The 17609-nt window shown below is 38.8% G+C and overlaps 1 protein-coding gene across 1 annotated transcript in view; it reads left to right on the top strand.

Moving 5' to 3' along the window:
* Window positions 1-17609, top strand: part of LOC131027672 (histidine--tRNA ligase, chloroplastic/mitochondrial) — a 118285-nt gene that overhangs the window by 65773 nt on the left and 34903 nt on the right. The gene's annotated exons all lie outside the window — the stretch shown is intronic.

The raw sequence follows: 17609 nt of genomic DNA on the forward strand, positions 1-17609 counted from the left end.
GAAACATGGAAACAACCCCGAAGTGTGGGACCATGCGCAAGGGGGTTGAATCTTCGGAGAAGGCCGACTTCCTTCTCAATCCAAGTGTATGTGTTGAACCAACTCAACACTCCAAATCCTGCTTCTAAACCTCCCCTAACAACTTGCAGAGGAAAAGGGAAGAAAAGAATGCTAAAATGAAAGGAGGTGATGCACCAAGATAAGAGATGTTTCTCTCCCCACCCAGAAATGACACAAAGAATCAATTGAAATACCTTGGAGATGCACGAACTTCAGTTGCATAAATGACCCCAAACGCATGTATAGAGGTTAGAACTTGTTGAATGTCAAGAGGGGAGAAGGTTTCCCACAAGTCACACCCAAAAATAGGTTAACACAACATATATGTGAGAGAAAGCCACAAACATACACTTACAATGAAGGTAAGAACACATACACAACATGCATGAGTTGAATTAAGGCAAGAAAAATGATTTCAATTCATTATAAGGCCAATGGCCAAACTTACAGTTGCCAAAATGCAAGAAATATACAAGTCTTCAAGAGAAGTGAAAAAGTAAAGAATAGCTCAAGCCAACAGGGGGAGAACCCTTTACAATGAGGCTTAACAACCTTTATATAGCAAGCTGGTTGTAGAGAAGAGACCAATGGTCGACGAAGGGAAGCCTTGACCCTTGTGTGTGCAGAGGAATGTTAGTCAGGGAAGGTAGGCAAGTGCACAAACCTGCCATGGTGTACACGCAAGCAACTTGGCCATACCCTGACAAGGCAATCCCAAGAAGGAAAGTACTTCTAGAAGGTGGATTGCCTGGCATTTCAAAGTCAGAGCATGCAAGCCTGACATGAAGGCCATCAAGTAACCATATAGAAGCATGGCCCTGAACTCCACTTTATGGCAATCCTGCAGAAACATTAAATGCGCCCCTGTAGCTCCATGAATGAAAGTGTACAAATCGCAAGAGTTGGTGGGGCACTGAGAGCTTTGAGTGTTGATCACGCCATCTAGAAGTGTCGCAAGTCGGAAACCTAGGATTCCGAGGTTTGGAAGACTTGGGAAACTTGGGTTTTCAGAGTTTGGAAGACTTGGGAAACTTGGGTTTCAGGAGTTGGTAAGACTTGGGAAACTTGGGTTTCCGGGGTTGGGAAGACTTGGGAAACTTGAGTTTCCAGAGTTTGGAAGACTTTGGAATTTTGGGATTCTGGGGTTCCGGGGTCAATGAAGGCAAAGGCTTAGGAACTTGGGAATTTTGGGATTCTGGGGTTCTGGGGTCAAAGAAGGCAAAGGCTTAGGAACTTGGGAATTTTGGGATTCCGGGGTCAAAGAAGGCAAAGGCTTAGGAACTTGGGAATTTTGGGATTCCGGGGTTCCAGGGTCAATGAAGGCAAAAGCTTAGGAACTTGAGAATTTGGTGATTCCGGGGTGTTGACGTGTTTTGTATGACAGCGTCTAACACAAAATAAAGTTGCCTAACAGTCACTTCACTCTCTCTTGATCAAAGTACGATTGCATGCTAAGTTTGCAAGAAGTTCAAACAATCGACTCCAAGGTTCCTTCAATGCGTGGACGTGAATCAGTTGGCTCATGTGATTGCTGGTAATCCAAGGGGCCTTACGCGTGCATCGTTCTTTCACTTCTTTGCTGTGGCTGGGACTCCATCATCGGATATGGCAATTCTGCAATGCTATTGCTTCAAATGGACTAAAATGAACTGAAAGAAAAGGGAAAGGGTTCAGAAGGATCTAAATCTACTCCTAAGGGCGGTGATAACAATGAATAGTGCTCAGGTGGACAAATTTCAAATAAACCAAGCTCTGCTTCGCCAAGTTCAACTACAACTCCGCAAGAACCGGTGCAATCTTCTGAGGATATTGAAGGATTTTCAAATCGGGAAAGTGCATCTGAATACCCAAAATGGCGCAATCCAAACGATTGTCCACAACTGAACTTAGCACAAGTTTAGTGGCTCAGGCTAACTTTACACTGCAACTTACAATCAGCAAGATACAAAAAGTATGAACCATGGAAATTCATCAGACACCATTACATTCTCCATTGAAATCAAAGCACTTTACTACTTCTAATCTAAGTGAGGAAGGTGAAACCATGCAAGCTTTAAAAAAATAACTTAATTGGACACCATCAGAGAACAATGTTTCATTGTTATTATCTCAAAACTTATCGCAACAATTTCATACAAAGCTCCCTCTCTTTACAAATGAGGGGGTCACCCCTTAATATAGGCCTCGGGCCATGATTACATGCAAACCCTAATTAGGGTTTTCCCTAAAAGATTCTCCACACATGATGCAACAAGGTGGGAATCTCCAATTAATAACCCATCATGCCCATATACAATTAATTCAAAAGTACCCAAAATAGCATCCACTGCGCATTAAATGCACCACCTCCTTCAAATTCGCCCAACATGCGTTGAATATTCATCCATGCAAAAATCACCCCATTATGTCATAAATGCTCCATCATTTCCACATGCGGCGGCTGCATGCAAAAGGAATCTGCCATAAATTCAACATGCAATGACCAGGTTGCCATTTGGTCAAATATTCCGGCAATGAATGCGCCACCATACTGCCATGCGTTCGATAGATCCTTGCCATGCAAATGGACTCTGCCGTCGTATATCCGCTCCTACACATCTGGAATTGTTGGAGAGGGAAAATTTGATTCAGGAAGAATTTTCTTGAAGTCTCCTCAACTTTCCTTGCTTGAAGAAGGTTTTTCATCATTTCTGTACATTTCCTATTTTTTAGGAAAATTTCCAAATTAAGGTTCCACGGTCCAGGAGAGAAAATTCTCCTACGAATCCAAATCTGTAAAACTTTTGAAATTTGGATGTGATTTGATGCCCGAGAATGGATTTTTCAAATTTTTTCCTGGAGGGGAAATTTCTTGTTTAGTTCATCCCTGATTCCTTCCTTGCCTTAGAAATTTTATGTTCAATTCATCCTTGTGTGTATTTCTTCCTTGCTTGGAATTTTGCCCCGAAGGAAGGAATTTCCAATACTTAGCCAAATTTTCATCTTTCTTGGAATTTTGTCCTGAAGGAAGGAATTTCCAACACTTAGCCAAATTTTCACATTTCCAAGAATTCCGCCGTGAAGGAAGGAATTTCCAACACTTAGCCAAATTTTCACCTTTTTCAGGAACTCTGTCATGAAGGAATGAGTTTCCAACACTTAGTCAAATTTTCACCTTTCCTGGAATTATGTTCTGAAGGAAGGAATTTCCATTACTTTGTGAATTGTCCATGTCTCCTTTTCAACATCCCTATTTTTTAGGGATCCTCCTAAAATTTAGGAGCTAGGTTCATTGGATGAAGAATTTCACCCCGATTCTGAATCTATAAAATTTTCCACATTTGGTCAGGATTTGGTGTCTAAAAATAGGATAATCGAAAATTGGCCGAGGGGAATTCTGCTTTTTATTCCTCCTTGACTCCTTGAATTTCGTGCCTTAGGCAAAATTTCAATTTTTAGCTTGGGTGAAATTTTCACCATGCCAAGGATTCATGGATTTCCCTCTTGTGAATGCCTTCTTGAATTTAGCGCCCCAGCCCAGTCTTGGGCGCATTTTCAACATGTCCATGGAGTGATGGATTTTTCAACCTGTGAATGGCTTCTTGGTTTTAGCGCCCCAGCCTAGACTTGGGCGCATTTTCAACATGTCCATGGACTGGTGGAATTTTCCACTTGTGAATGCATTTTTGGTTTTGGCGCCCCAGTCCAAACTTGGGCGCATTTTGGCCTTGTCCATGGACTAGTGGATTTTTCCACTTGTGAATGCATTTTTGAAATTAGCGCCCCAACCCAGTCTTGGGCGCATTTTCACCATGTTCATGGATTCATGGATTTTTCCATCATTTCAGGCTCTTCGTTAGGATATATATATGAAATATAACATTTAAGTATACTTTAAGTTATATTTCATATATATTGTCAGGATGTTTGAGAGTGGTTTCAGGTCCATAGGAATCATAATGCAAATTCTGGATTTCGGAAGATCTTCCAAATTTCCAGACTTAGTCAGATTTTAGGCCATTTTTGGATCAGGATGACATTGGTGGATTGATGTGAATTTCTGGACTTGGATGATTTTGCATGCTTTCCTCTTCTGGAATAGGAGTTCCAAACTTAACCATTTTTGATCCAACTTGTCTGCCTTCTGACTTTTCCGGATTTAGAAATGGTCTTCAGGAACGTTCAGTCTTTAGCGTCTTTGGAGATATTCAACTTTCAGTGTTTTCCTGTGAAGATCCTGCCAAAAATAGATTTTCCCAAATAGTCAGTGTTTCAAAATGTCAAGGTTTGGGCAAAATAGGTCAAAAAAGCACTTACTAAAAATAGAAACTTACTAAAAATAGAACTTACTAAAAATAGTAAGTTTAATTTTTGGCAAAATTAGACCAATCCGTGACTCAGTAAAATCCCTAAAAAATAGGAACTTTCTAAAAAAAGAAAGTTGCTCCGTTTTGGCTCAAATTTTACTGGGAGGTTCCTTTTAGGGTCCTAATTCCAGTTGTATGTTCAGTTTTTCCAAAACCCTAACAGAAAACCCCTAAAATCTAGGACAGAAGGCAAAAACCCTAAAATTCACAAAACGAGTCCTAGACTTAGCCGAATTCGCTCAAACAAAAAACAGATTTAATTAGTATGACCTCCAAACACTTGCAAATCAGAGAGATTGACAAGATTGCTGCGAAAAGACCACAAAAACGCAAGCCAAAAAACCGGGAGGGCCTAAAAAGAAGGGGGTCCCCATTTGCAATGGGGCGATGTGTGAAAACGTCACAACACGGGGTTCTGAGGTCAAAGAAGGCAAAGGCTTAGGAACTTGGGAATTTGGGGATTCCGGGGTCAATGAAGGCAAAAGCTTAGGAACTTGGGAATTTTGGGATTCTGGGTTTCGGGGTCAATGAAGGCAAAGGCTTAGGAACTTGGGAATTTTGGGATTCTGGGGTCAAAGAAGGCAAAGGCTTAGGAACTTGGAAATTTCGGGATTTCGGGGTCAAAGAAGGCAAAGGCTTAGGAACTTGGGAATTTCGAGATTCCGGGGTTCCGGGGTCAATGTAGGCAAAAGCTTAGGAACTTGGGAATTTTGGGATTCCGGGGTTCCAAGGTCAAAGAAGGAAAAGGCTTAGGAACTTGGGAATTTCGAGATTCCGGGGTCAATGAAGGCAAAAGCTTAGGAACTTGGGAATTTCGAGATTCCGGGGTCAAAGAAGGAAAGGGCTTAGGAACTTTCTTTTTGACAAGACAACACTTAAACACTTCATGCCTTCATTGGTTTTGTTCTTGATCAACTAGGGCAGCACTGGTCCATGGAACATATCTCTGACCGGTTTTCATTGATGGACCGAGGGTGTCACGAAAATGACAACAATGCCTAAAAACATGCAATAAGTAAACACTTGTCAGTCACAATGGGAGTGTTATTCTGACATCAGGAGAAATATGATGTCAGCTTTAGCACTGATATCACAAAACTAAATCCTTTTTAAACATATTCACTCACCAAATGATAGGGGCAGCTTAGTCTTTCCTAAGTTTCTCTACATGCAGGAGGGATTCCATGAAAACTTAGAAAAGTGACTTTGCATTTGCACTAAGAAAGAAAAGAGATGCCACAGAATTGAGTGGCATTCCAAAGGCCATTTCCATATGTTTACATCATTCAGGTTTTACCTAACAAGACAATTATCATATTTTGGCACAAACCAATCCCAAAAGGTTAGTGTATCTTTGTATTGGTTATTCCCTTTGACAACTCATACAACACCATTGTTGAACTTATACCTTTTGTAATGCCCCCTTTTGTAAATGCCCTAGTTTTTGCCCTAAAATCACAATTCCAAGTTGGTGCAGCCATAATCCGGTGGGTCGTCAAAGAGAACAGACCAGATCATGCAGCAAGAGTAACACAACGAAAACAACAACACATTGAAAAATTACAGAATTAGATTTCCGCACCATCATACATTCATCATAGATCATCCGGTAATCAACCGGTTACATGCAGCCTAACAAGCCAGAATACAATCCATCCGGATCTCTGAGAGACCTTCGAATTATCAATCCCGTAACTAAGAAATCATAAACCTCTAACTGCCTCCTAAGGATCTCATATAACAATATTTATACCCTCCAAAACATATCTGGGTCGGCCACAAAAGATTACATTTACCAAGATAGGAAAATGAAACGTGTAAATAGGTCGGCCCCAAGAATGAAAGGAAATTCCTCCGGAAAAGAACAACCAAGGAGTGCGGATCAACAGGAAGGTCAGCCAAGGACTTAGGATCATTGAGCAAGACCCCAAATAGATCCATACGCCAAGAGATCGTTTTGCACGAGAAGAAATCAACAATTAGCCGTTAAGCTCAAAAGCTGCTCTGGGAACCAGATTAATCAAACCGGAAGCAACGTATCACCGGAAAAGAATCCAAATGAACTGAGAATCTGGAATTAAGCATAAGAACATGCCTGGAAACCGAAAATCTGATCCGCAACGAAAAGCAACCAGCTACTGGAAGAACACAGAAACTAAAACACTGAACTTGAACAAAACAAAACTCAAAGGAAATATTTTTGTTTGATGCAAGATTGCTCATTGACCGGGGATGTTCCCGCATCACAAGTAAAACAAGAAATGGAGTGGAGTTAGGGATATCATTTACCAACTTAAATTGGTGAACAAGATAGATCTTGGTTGAGATCCTGCAATCATGTCAGATAATTGTTGAAAAATACAATACACAATATCAATTATTACTACTAGGGTTAGAGCACATATATTCATAACCATCTTAATCATATAATATCTATAATTTATTATTTGGGGTTCAACCATAACGGCCCGCATAAGGGGACATGATAGGGCGCCCAAAGCAACTCTCTACCCTAGGCCCAAGAGCGGATATACCATCCCTCTTGGCCTCATGTGACCTTCTGCCATCCATCCTTCATGAGGTGGTGTACCTAGTGAGGACACTTGTATCTACTCATGCCTCTTTATTTGATGTCTACGATTGAGATCCTTTTGATTCTTTCCAATAATCAACCCTTGTTGAGGTTGGTGAGGAATTCACAATAGGGTGTCCGGAGCGCCCTTCCTTTCTAAGCCCAAGGGCAGGGCACTCCTTACACCCCCTTGGCCTTATGGGACTATCAGTCACCACCATGAGGTAGTGTGCCTAGAAGAGGGCCTCATAACAGTTTCTCCTCTTTGTACTCATTTCCTAACCTCCTCATGGTTGGTTGCAGCAAATCATTTTATTAAGGATTTTTCATTAAATACATTATTACGCATATATTATAGCCCATACATCAAGCATACATAGCACATACATATTTATGCGTACCACAATTGAATGGTGATGCTACAGCCTGCAATAAACAATGATTTACTGATCTTCTACTCACAAATCTGCAATATGATCTTCGCTCATAAATCTGTCATATAGCTGCTCCATGATTCTGATTTTTATTCCTTTATATCTGATCTAAATAGGAGTAATATTTCACAATTTTCCCTCTCACTCTCATCTCAAACTTATCTTCTTATAGACCATGCCAAGTACACCCTTTGACCCAAGAGGGGTGACTCTTCAAGGAGGTCGGCCCAAAACAGCAACAATTTATTTTTATTTAATTTATTTGCTTGCACACGATGGGTGCTCATCTCTATTGGGTTGGCCCTCTTCTGACTATTTTTTATTTTTATTTTAAATGCTACAAGAGTGGACGCTGCACTTGAGAAGGTTGGCCCATAGTATAGAACATGTTTTATTTATTTTTTTACACATGAAAATGGGTGCCAAGATGAAGAGGGGGTGGACCAACATAAGCAAATATAGATTTATTTATTTAATGCATTTTGACTTCTAATTTGGGCTCCAGTATTTGCAGAGGTAGTCGGCCCAGGTTTGGCTGTTATTCAAGGTTTATATTGCTTCTTAGGCGGGGGCATGACACCTTCCCAACCTAGCATTAATAAAAATCTTTTGGTAATAATTTACCCACTAAGGATTAATGCATAGTTACATAACAAGTTATCGACTCAGACTCAGAGAAGGCTAGTCACTTGAAAGTCAGAGAGACTCAGCAGTGAACAAAATCAAAATGTTCTAAATTTTGTTTTTTTGTGAAAAATACTTGAAGGCTTTTCATTCAGAGAGAGAATAACAACATGGAATACAAATACATTTAAATGCATGCTAAATTAAGCACTGAATGACATTGTTTCTCTTTCAGGTTCTTTCATTTCTTTCTTTCTGAGTTTCAGGGATGGGATAACATGGTTTTAGGGAACAGCAAAACTTTTCTGGATTTTAGAGACAATAGGGGGTAGCTATAAGCTAATATGTAAAAAATATTATTTGAATTTCAAAAATACAAATAAATATAGCATAACTTACACAAACTAAAAGAAGCTGAAACTTTTCAAAGTACATACTAAATAAAATGTGTTGAATATGCAGTAATAATCCATTGATCCCATAATATCTAAGTTACTGCTTTGGGTTTGGGTACAACTTTTGGGGGGTTGGATATGTTTTGGGTATGTCTGTGAAAAATATATACTGTGGAAAAAATATATACACATTTTAGCTTAAAGACAGGAATTAAGTGAAGATAAGTACACAACATACATATAATAAACAAAACACAATATTTTTTTTATAAGATCATGTCTCTCAATATTAAAATATGTGGATCTTTCGTGTGGACCAAACTGAGAGCATAAAAATGAAAAATAAAACATACAATACTAATTTGGTGCCTGCTTACAAGGGTGGTAAAATGTAAAGCATGCTTACAAGGGTGGTAAAATGTAAAGCATGCATTATTTCTAATAATGTGAAGACAATAATTATTGCTTTTAAAAAGAAATGCAGCAGGTAATACTCCAAGACTTACCTTAAAAAGAAAGAGCAATTCTCCAAAACTAGAAAAAAAGGAAGACAGAGAAGCATACAAATTTAAAACAAGCAGCAGTGCCAACAATAACACCACCTCCAAAACACTGTTATCTTCAGGCATATACTCATCAGCCAAAATAGAATGTAGAAGTAGCAGAAGCCTTGGGGAACGGTAATCTTACCACATTCTACTAGGCTTCTAACTTTAATGGTGTTGTTTATAAAAGTTTCTCAGTGTTAACAAAGAAACTGGTTTTAGGAGTGAGATACAAGAGGGTTTTATCTTTCCTTTCTATGAAATGTGATGAAAAATAATAGAGTGAAGAAAAGAAGGGAAAAAGAAAGGTCTCATGGTTTAACTTGGATAGGTTGGGTCTGGGATTTGAGCCATATATTTGCTTGGGTATGACCATTTAGGGTTCGAATCCCATATCATTTATGTATCCAGGCAAATCTGGGGTCCAAATCTAGTTCCCAACTCACATTGGCTATTAATTAGATCATGAACCCAAACTAGGAATGTTAGTGTTCTAATTCACAGCTTTTAATATGATGCAAAATGGAACAATTGTGTTGTAATGTCCCCACTTTCCTAGCTGATCCCTCAAGAGTCATAGATTCATCTGTTAGCCATCTCTGGAGGTGAATTTAGTGGACAGGAGATGATTTCGGTTACAAAAGGTTTATACTTAGCCAATTTTTGGCTTGGATGGATTTATATCATATGAACTTTATAATAATTCATTATGAAGTTACTTTTTTTATAATTAGACTATTTTATAAAGTAACTTTATTAAAAGGGGATTAATGAGATGTTAATAAAGAAATATAGTCACCCCTTTAGGCACCCCTCTCTAGGCATTAAAGGTGAAATAAACTTTAATAAAATGGTCCCATTCATGATAAATCGAACCCTCAAGCTGGGCGGCCAAGTTGGGATATTCCATTTGGAATCTTGGTATTTTGGAGCCCTAAGTTGGGCGTGGGATTTGGAGAAGGTTAAAAGAGGTGTACGGGAATGATTTGGCATTCATTATTCATTTGTTATTGATATTTTCTTCCTTAGAGAGCTTTGCAACTCGGCTGGAATTTCAGGTTGGGAACGAAAACTCTCAATCTTCTTCAGTGTTTGGACGAAAACCCACTCACTTGCATCTTTGAAGGATCCTCTTTCAAGCCATTTGGGGTCAATATTTGGAGGAGATTTTACATTTACAGCAAGTCTGATCCAACATCAGCAGATTTAAACAAAATGAAGGACATTTCCCGCAAGATAGATGCCAAATAATGATGGTTGTACAATTCCCAGGAGGACCGTACCATCCATACTTGGCCTGTGAAGCCAAATAAATAAATCAAAGGGTTTTAGGATCAGAATTTGTTTGGGAATTCATTGTTGGGAGATAATAAAGACAGATCAAGGGTTCATTTAGAGAGTTCATAGCATACTTGGACTACATCAGCATTTCAGTGGAGAAAAGTGGTTGATTTCGGAGATTTCTCTTGGCAAGAATCAGAATATAGTACCTGATCTACTATTTCTTCATTCAATTGTTTTTGGTAATTATATAATAGGAGAATAAAACACTTTGGAGCGATTTCCAGCACTTGGGGGCTCCTGTATTGTCCAGTGCATCACTCCCAACATTAAAATAAGCTCATCCAAGCTAGCATGGGATACTGTTGATGTGTTTTTCATGCACATGCGAACACAAAATAAAATACCAAGGTATCTTATCCTCTCTTAAACAAAATCTTTCGGATTCTGAAGATTTGCTTAAGGATCATTTGAGAAGACTCCAAGGTTCTTATATGTAGGGTCTCTACGTGTGGATAAGCTTTGTTGGTGTGATGTGATTATGCTGGAATCACAAGGGGACTTACGTTTGTATGCCTGAATGCTTGATTTGCTGGAACTCAATTCCTATCTACTCACTGAGATAATAAAGAAATAGCAAAAGGTAAAGGGTTCAAAAAATCTAATCTAAGACTTAGAATGTAAGAAGATGGATGAATGACTAGGTGGAGTCCTACTGGGCTAGGTCTCACCCTCAACTAGAACAATCTGACACCAACTTAGTGCAATCTTCTAAGGGAGTTCTGAAGATGTTCAAATCATCACCGCCAAACACTGATCACCATTCAAGTTAATGCATGAACAATAGACGCATAACAATTCAAGATTAAGCTCCTAAATGTCAGTTGACCACACAAGGTGCACTTACAATCAGCAAGAGGCTAGTGGTATGGACTAGGCAGATTCCACACGAGTGCATTCAACAATTTTCTCCATTCAATCTAATCATTTACCATCTAATATGAAGATTCAACAAGAAACCATGCATATTGCAAGAAACAACACATTTCACCTTAACTTCAATGAAAAATGAGGTTTATTTACAATTTTGGGCAACAATCTCTTGCCTTCTCTTCCTACTTTATTCTAATTACTATTCCACTATTCTAGCTACTAACTCTTGACTATTAGCTATTCTCTAACTATTAACTATTAACTAACTCTTTAACTATTTTAACCACCTATTAACCTTTACAAATGAAGAGCCAGAGCTTTATATAGATAGCTCTTTACATTTCAATGGCTCAGATTGATTTACAATCAATGGCTAGGGTTACAAGATGAAAGCCCTAATTAGGGTTTCTTACAACAAACTCCTTTAGCCAATGAGAAAATTATGTTAAATGCATGAGAACCAATAGGAAACAGGGGTAGGTACATCGGAGTTTGTGCCTCCGTGCGTAATCGTGATTCACTGAATCTGGACATGCTGATGTGGACCTTTCTCGCTGGAGGAGTAGTGATTGGGATGCCACCTTGTCTGGTACTTGCTCTGCGATGACCTTGGTCGATCCTCCTTCGTCCTTGATGTGCTTGAGGAACGATGTACCTTTCCTTGGCTCTCCTGTGTTTGATGAGACTTCTTCTTGATTTTGCATAATGGTGATAGGAAGTCATGGTCAAGTCACCTTCTCTAGTAGCTCGTCTCGCCTTGAAATGTTTGTATGATCCCTCCTTTGACATTTTGTGATCTCTTAATGTGGTAGAATGCAGATCTTGAGGATAACTTGTTCTATTGCTTGCAATTCCTTGAACACTTGAAGTCCTTCAACTTAGAAGCACTTTAAGTCTTCCTCCATGCATTTGAGGTGTCCTTGATGATGATGAAGCTTGAAAAGGTTGCCCCTGTCCTTGCCTAATCTCCTTCCAACTTGGTCTTGTAGATCTGCAAAACAAACAAAAGATGGTGTCAGGCACATATGATATATCCATCCTAACATGGTATTTCTCACTTCAAACCATCAACAATAAGGCACTAGGATCAATTTCGCTCTGGACCCTTAGGAAGTGTAATGTCCCTAGTGGGTAAGTTGCCTATTTGAAATTTAAGACCTGGAACAAACGTTAGTACTCCATAATATGCAAGATAAATAAATATGTGTGTCATTAATATAAGTAGCAAAACTGTGTTATTCTACATACTTAACAATTAAATACTCATTGATTGGTTACTAACTATACAAGATGAAAGCATTACTTAGGTTGATCTTACCATGGATTGACCCAACTCTCTATTGAGAACTCTTTCTCAGTTAAGACAACCCAGGTAATATCTGCCTAAGGTCTCTATGGGATCTCTATTATTGAGTAATCTCATTATATGTTTTCATAACCTGGCAGGGATCCCACCCCTATCCAAGCTTCCCTATCTCTAACATATGCATATGATTAATCTCTACACAATATATATATTGCCTCTAGGAAATTCATTATGAATCTCCCTCTAAATTCCAATCACTGTTTAACGCAGCTCTGGTAACTAGACTCTTTACATTTAATATTTTAAATTACCTGTGGCTTCTGGAGAGTTGCGTATACCCTTTGTCCTGGGACGTCCGTACTGGGGTCTTCTTCCTTCACCGTTTACTGGTAATGAGAAGGCTTTCACAATGTTGATGTCTTTCTTACGTGCCTGCCTGTACGCTGGAGCTACAGGGTATACTACCCAACCTATATCGTGTGGTTTTGTTTTATGGCAATGTTTATTGAACTTCTGAAATTCGCACCTCCACACCTCTGCGCCTCCTCTCTTTTTTTCTTCCCTCCCTCTCGTGTTTGCCAGACGATATATATTTCTTCGACGGCCATGACCCGTGGGCGTGACTTTTGGAATGTCACGATTTGGTTTATTTGCTATGTTTTTAATCGATCCTTATTTGCTATGTGCGTTTTAATCTATCTTCATTTGTTTGAATAATTCGATGAATGATTGGTTTTATTTGTTAATGTTTTCTTTTTATTATTCGCGACCTTAATTTTATATTTTAATGATTTTTTTAATTTATTATTTATTACTAGTTACTCTTATTTAGATAATCATGATTTATTATTTATTATTGATTTGATTAATAATAATAATAATTATTTACTATTTATTTTACTTACAAATATTTTATGATTAATGATTGAGTATTTTTTTTTTTTAATGATTTGTAATAATAATAATTATTCTTTATTATTTATTATTATTTACATATAATAATTTATGATTAATGGTTTATCATTTATTATTTACTTGATTTATAATAATACTTATTATTTATCCCTTATTAATATTTACAAATAACAATTCATGTTTTTATTATTTTAATTGGCAATGATCAATGTGTCTTTGACAAATTTAAGTACCCGGGGTATATTTATTAATCGAGGGTCATTGCAGTCCTTCCCTCCCGAATTTGCTTGTCCTCAAGCATTTTAAGAGCCTCTTCCTTCTCCCAAGTAGCATCTTGATTGGGTAGCCCCTTCCATTTGATTAGGACCTCTTTCACGGTTCGGTTCCCCAACTTTTTCTCTCTAGTATCAATGATGACTTCTGGTTCTAGGATAAGTTGTCCCTCATCGTCAAGTGGGGGCAATGTTTCACATGGCACCACTTGTTGTCCCAAAACTCTTTTTAATCTGGATACATGAAACACATTGTGAATTCGGCTATCTTTGGGAAGCTCTAATTCATAGGCCACTTCTCCTACCTTCCATGTTATACGGTATGGTCTATAGAATCGGGGTTTGAGTTTCTCTGTCCCATTCTTTGTGATGGATGTCTGTTTATATGGCTGCAACTGTAAGAAGACTAGATCCCCTATTTCAAATGATCTCTCCACTCTTTTCTTGTCTGCATAGAATTTTTGCTGATTTTGGGCATGATGTAGATTGTCTCTGAGTGCCTTCATGAGGTCAATATTCTTTTGGATAAACTCTTGAGAACTAGGTACTTTGCTATCTTGGGTGTTCAATCCCCCAAAGAATGGAGCTTCATAACTGTATAGTGCTTTGAACGAACTCATCCCTATAGACAAATGGTGGGTGGTATTATAACAATATTCCCCCAAATGCAACCATCTAATCCAACTTGTTTGTTGGCCTGTGACATAGTTCCTTAAGTACCCTTCTATCCATTTATTTACTATCTCTGTCTGCCCGTCAGTCTGGGGGTGATAACTAGTGCTTGGTGTTAATGTTGTTCCTGCTAACCTGAAAAGTTCTTGCCAGAACTTGCTGAGGAATTTACTATCTCTATCACTTACAATGTTCTGGGGAAGCCCGTGGAGGCGGAAAACTTCTCTAAAGAATAGTTCTGCTATTTGCTGTGCTTTAAACTCTGAGGAGGTAGGGAAAAAATGAGCATACTTTGTGAGTCTGTCCACCACTACATAAATGCTGTCTTTCCCTTGAACTTTGGGTAATCCTATTATAAAATCCATAGATATACTTTCCCATTTCTGGTTTGGGATAGGGAGTGGTTGTAATCGTCCTGCCGGATGTGATAATTTCGTTTTATTCTGTTGACATGTCATGCATTCCCGCACATATTTGTAAACGTCCTTCTTTAGTCCCTTCCATGAGTATTTTTCTCTTATATGTTTGTATGTTTTATAGTACCCTTGGTGCCTAGCTAGAGGGCTATCATGATACTCCCTCAGAATGGTGTCTTTTATTTTAGATTGAGGGGTTAGATATACCCTACCTTTGTAGAGGATCACACCATCCCAAACTCTGAATTCTTCACTAGGCATCTTCCCTTCCATGATCTCGGTGGTTAGAGGGTCTTTGGCGTATTCTGCTATTATATTTTTTTTCCAATCCTTTGTAATTTTAGTGATAATGTTGACGTGAGGTCGTCGGGATAAGGCGTCTGCGGCTTCGTTATTCACCCCTTTAACATATTCTATATCAAAATCATATGCTTGGACTCTACTCACCCATTTTTGTTGTCTATCATTTAGGTCCCTCTGGCTCAGGAAGAAGCGCAAGCTGTTATGATCTGTTTTCACCAGGAACTTTCCACATACCAGGTATTGCCGAAACTTTGCTAAGGTGTGTATTATGGCCAACATTTCTTTATCATAAATGGAATAATGTTTCTCTATTTCTGTGAGCTTGCTTCTTTCGAAGGCTATCGGGTGTTTCCTTTGCATAAGAACAGCCCCTATACCTTCCCCTGATGCGTCACACTGTAGTTCAAATGGTATGGAGAAACCAGGAATGGCCAATACTAGGCATGAACTCATGGCTTCCTGGAGTTGTTCAAAGGCTTGTTGGGCTCTGTCACCCCATGAAAAAGCTCCCTTTTTGGTCAAGTCTGTGAGTGGGGCTGCTATCTTGGAGAATCCCTTTACGAATCGTCTATAATAACTGCATAACCCCACAAAACCTCTAAGTTGTGTGAGAGTTTTGGGTCTGGGCCACTCCTGGATGGCCCTGATTTTTTCTTCATCCACACTCACCCCTTCTGCATTAATTTTATGCCCTAGGTAGAGTATTTCTTTAAGGCCAAACTCACATTTCGAGATTTTGGCATATAGCGACTTTGTCTCTAGTATATTCAGCACTTCCTCAATGTGTTTGAGATGTTCCTCCCATGTTTTGCTGAAAATGAGAATGTCGTCAAAAAATATGAGAAGAAACTTTCTTAATTGTTGCCTAAAGGTGTGATTCATACAAGATTGAAAGGTGGCTGGAGCGTTCGTAAGTCCAAATGGAAGCACTAAAAATTCGAAATGCCCATAATGACATCTAAAGGCTGTTTTCTGCACATCTTCCTCTCTCATTTTGATTTGATGGTATCCTGACCTTAAATCAATCTTGGAAAAATAACAAGCTCCATGTAGTTCATCCATCAGCTCGTTGATCCTAGGAATAGGATATCTATTTTTTATGGTTTTCTTATTTAAGGCTCTATAATCAATACACATCCTCATGGTTCCATCTTTCTTTTTGACTAACACCATTGATGAGGCAAAAGGACTGCTGCTGGGCTGAATGTGACCCATTTCCAATAACTCCTTAATGGTTTTCTCAATTTCCTCTTTAAACTTGTGGGGGTGTCTATAAGGTGTGGTAATCACTGGTTTTGCTCCTTCTAATTCAATAGAATGTTCAAAACCTCTTTTTGGGGGAAGGTCGGGTGGAATGTCTCCAAAAACCTTTTTGTATCTTTCAAGGATGGGTTGGATGTCTATATGGATTCTCTGTTCATCTGAAGGAGTTTTACCCAGTATCATACATTGGGCTACCCATTCACCTTGATCATGTCTAAGGATTTGTTCAATTTTATTACAAGACACTAGCTTGGGACACCCATCCGGCATGCCCTTTAAGATTACTTGTTTCCCTTCGTGCTCAAAACATATCTCTAAATTAGGGCAATCCATAACGAACCACCCCAAACAATTTATCCATGGCATTCCTAGGATAACATCATTTTGTATGTTTGCTACATAAAAATCTCTTTTGGTTGTATGTTTTCCAAAAGTGATTTCTACCTGAGGGACTATTTTTGTACATTGATTTATGGATCCATCTGCAAGGGCGACTTTAAATCCGGGAAAATTTTGGGTTTTTAGTCTTCTTTTTGTCACCAAGTGTTGGCTAATGAAATCATAAGAAGTGCCTGTGTCTACTAAGGCAACCACCTTCTGTCCTTTAAGAGTTCCTTTAATTCGAAAAGGTCTATTCATGTTTTGAGTGATGACTGCCAGTGATCCCTCTGTTTCGTCTGTTTTAGCCCTCTTGCTAAATTCTTCTATTTGGTTTACTCTGCCTCTCTTACATTGATGCCCTTTTTCCCAAGGCTCTCTACATTTGAAACATAAATTTTTCTTCATTAATTCATCCCTCTTTTGGCACCTATGTCCTACACTCCAGGGCTCCATACATAAATAACGTGGCTTTTCTAAATTGTTTTTCCTTGAGTCCTCTCTTCGGTAGGATGGTTTGGAGGGGTAGATCTTTGTCTTTTCTTTGGATTGGTTAGACTCAACCCTTCTCGCTTTCCTGATAGCCTCAGCGAAATTTTGGGGTTCGAATGGTTTCACCACATTTTTGGTTAGGTCTTTGAGCCCCTCTATAAACATATGAGTTAGCCGCTTTTGGGATAGGTCAGGAATCATAATAGATAATTCTTGGAATTTGCTAATAAATTCATCCACTGTGCCAGTTTGTTTGAGGAGTACTAATTCTTGAAAATACCATTCGGAGTCTTTTTTGTCAAATCTGCTGGCAGTTTTTGAGAGAATTCCCCGTAGGAGTTAATACTTTGATGACCTAGGGAAATAAGTCCATTATGCCACCATTCGTGAGCTGCTCCTTCT

Source organism: Cryptomeria japonica, chromosome 8 (genome assembly GCF_030272615.1).
Source record: "Cryptomeria japonica chromosome 8, Sugi_1.0, whole genome shotgun sequence".
Lineage (NCBI taxonomy): Eukaryota > Viridiplantae > Streptophyta > Pinopsida > Cupressales > Cupressaceae > Cryptomeria > Cryptomeria japonica.